The sequence below is a fragment of the Ipomoea nil genome, unplaced genomic scaffold (assembly GCF_001879475.1).
Source record: "Ipomoea nil cultivar Tokyo-kokei standard unplaced genomic scaffold, Asagao_1.1 scaffold2761, whole genome shotgun sequence".
Lineage (NCBI taxonomy): Eukaryota > Viridiplantae > Streptophyta > Magnoliopsida > Solanales > Convolvulaceae > Ipomoea > Ipomoea nil.
This window is the reverse complement of record NW_017619189.1, coordinates 1508700-1512266: the sequence shown is the minus strand read 5'-3', so window position 1 is coordinate 1512266 and position 3567 is coordinate 1508700.

Genomic DNA, 3567 nt, shown 5'->3' with positions numbered 1-3567 from the left:
GCCTACCTCAAAGCATGTGGGGTGAGGCGATTTTGACAAGTAATTACCTTTTAAATAAGGTTCCCCGCAAGAAGCTCGACAAGACTCCTTATGAGCTGTGGAACGGTAGGAAACCTTCCTATCAGTACCTGAAAGTGTGGGGGTGTCTTGCCAAAGTTTTGGTTCCAACACCTAAGAAAATAAAGATAGGTCCTAAGACGGTGAACTGTATCTTTATTGGCTATGCACATAACAGTAGTGCGTATTGGTTCTTAGTACACGAGTCCCATAATCCGGACGTACATAAGAACACGATAATTGAACCAAGGAACGCATCGTTCTTTGAAGATGTATTTCCGTGTAGGTCCAGTGAGGGACCTAGTACGTCGAAACGAACATTCGACGAGGCTGTGGATAACGGCAGTGGAGGGTCTGAAATAGAACCCGAGCTCGAAGCTAGACGTAGCAAGCGAGTTAGGATTGAAAAATCCTTTGGTCCAGATTTTCTGACGTACATGTTAGAATGTGATACGCATATTCTAACTTGTTTACTAGAAAATGAACCGAATTTTCTGACATGTTTGTTAGAAAACGAGCCTCAAACGTATGTAGAAGCTGTGACTTCTACGAAAGGACCAATGTGGAAAGAGGCTATAAAGAGTGAAGTGGATTCTATCCTACAGAATCACACTTGGGAACTGGTTGATCTTCCTCCGGGTAGTAAGCCCTTGGGATCCAAGTGGGTCTTTAGACGGAAGTTGAAACCTGATGGTTCCATTGAGAAGTATAAGGCTAGGCTTGTAATTAAGGGTTACAGGCAACGCAAGGGCCTTGATTACTTCGACACGTATTCTCCCGTAACGAGAATAAATTCCATAAGGATGATACTTTCCATAGCCGCACTGCGGAATTTGGAAGTTCATCAAATGGATGTGAAAACAGCTTTCTTGAATGGCGAGTTAGATGAAGAAATCTATATGGAACAACCTGAGGGTTTTGCTATTCCGGGCCAAGAAAAGAAAGTCTGTAAATTGGTTAAATCGTTATATGGTTTAAAACAAGCGCCTAAGTAGTGGCACGAGAAGTTTGACCATGCGATGTTAACCAATGGGTTCAATATATACGAAAGTGACAAGTGTGTCTACGTTAAGAAAACGATAGACGGTTATGTCATTCTTTGTTTATATGTGGATGATATACTCATCGTAGGTAGTAACGATCGAATGATCAAATCTACCAAGGACATGTTAAATTCAAGATTTGACATGAAGGATATGGGTTTGGCAGATTTAATCCTTGGGATTAGAATCGTGAGAAGACCTGGTCTAGTGTTAAGTCAATCTCATTATGTTGATAAAATCCTTGCAAAGTTTAACAAGGACGATTATCAAGTGGCTAGGACTCCATTAGATACTAGCATTCATCTGTCCAAAAATCGCGGAAAGTGTATCTCTCAAGTAGAATACGCTAGGATTATTGGAAGTTTGATGTATCTAGTGAGCTGTACCAGGCCTGATATTGCCTTTGCGGTTAGTAAACTCAGTAGATATACGAGTAACCCCAGTAATGCGCACTAGGAGGCAATAGTGAGAGTTATGAGATACTTGAGGTATACTCGTGACTGGGGACTGCACTATACACGATATCCTGCTGTACTTGAAGGGTATAGCGACGCTAACTGGATATCGGATATGAAGGACTCTAAGTCCACGAGTGGCTATGTGTTTAGGTTAGCTGGTGCAGCCGTTTCTTGGAAGTCCTCGAAACAAACCTTGATAGCTAGATCCACGATGGAATCTGAGCTGATAGCCTTAGACAAATGTTGTGAAGAGGCTGAATGGCTATGCCATTTTGTGGAGGACATTCCTTGTTGGGATAGACCTGTACCTCCAATTAGTGTGCATTGTGATAATCAAGCAACAATTGGGAGAGTACAAAGTCATATGTATAATGGCAAGTCTAGACATATACGTCGAAGACATAATACCATTAAACAACTACTCACAACGGGTGTTGTCTCTATTGACTATGTGAAGTCAAAGGACAATATAGCGGATTCGCTAACCAAAGGGTTGAGCAAAGATGTTGTTGAGAAGTTGGCACGAGGAATGGGTTTGAAGCCCATGGAATAAAAGGTTCTATAGTGGACACCCAACCTAGCTGGCACCTAGGTTCAATGGGACAACTAAATTATGGAACGAAGCGTGTCACTGTGGGGGTCTCGGACTCCCTACCATTCCTCGTTAGAACAGTGACTCCCGCACGAGGCTAGCATGTTGATGCTTTAATGATTCGAATGTCGGTTGACATGTGTGAGTATGCGAGATACTCGATAAAAAATCACCTATGTTAGAGAGAAGTGGGGTCGCTTCAAAGGAGAATTGATGGGCTCAATTCTTTAGAAACTCTCGCAGAACCAGGAAAGTGACCCATGACCAAAACGGGCACACCCACGAGAACAGAACAAAGGTTGGAAGGTTCCTGTGTGGGATATGTCATTGTCTACACAAACGGCAGTTGGTTCAAAGACATCAAGTTCTACCATACAGCCAGTAGAGTAAACATATTTTCACAAGGAAAGGTTCAAATGGTAACACCTACCTATGCTATGCAGGGATCGACCGTTGAGCACGTTCGTGTCGATTTTTCATCGTCCCGAAAATCAATTTTCATTCATGTGGGGGATTGTTGGAATTTTTAGCTAAAAAAATGCATTTTGAGTGATTATTTTGTGGTACAAATATATGTGGGTCCACTTCCGATTTGGGTCGGGTTAAAGTGGATTCAGGTTCTTCGTAGTGAGACGAAGAATTTGATATAATGTACGCTCAAATGGGTAATAGGTGAATGAGAAATTGATTCTCAAAGTGAACCTATTTGGGAGAAGCCAAAAATCTTGAGCTAATTGCTAATTAGTTAGCAACTTGTTATTAAGCTTTGATTCGTGGTACACGAAATAAGCTTGATTAAGCTTAAGTAATTAAGCATTGTTTGCTTAATTAGTGAATTGGGAGTGGAGCTCCTTTCGTGCTTAGCATTTAGTGCTACACGAAAGTTGTGTAATTAAGCTTTGGGAGCTTAATTTGAGAAATGGAACTAAAGCTTAATTAGTGAATTGAGTTATGAGTTCATTTCGTGTGAGCTCCTTTCGTGCTGTGGATTCGGTGAGCACGAGTCAATGCTATATGCATTGATTCGTGCTGCACCGTTTCGGTGCTTGCGGACCACTCGGGTGTGGTTTTCGGTCCCAATTCGTTAAACCTTCGGGTTTGTACGGACTTCTCGGTCACTCAGATATTTTGAAACGGATCGTTATGGTCGATACGAATTAATCGCGTATTAAGTTCGTGACCGTTGATATTATTTCGATAATAAGTATGACCGTTTCAAACGTTTTAATTCAATTTTTAAATTGGATTAATGGTGGTTTATGTGTCATGGATATGTTATTTATTCATATTTCCCCTACAAATAGCTATGGTGGTGGCAGAATGTTAACACATAAAATTCTTGTTGAATTCTCAAAATGTTTCTTTGTTTTCTCTCTACTCTCATCTCATTTACAAAGGGAAATTTCTGCCAACATCT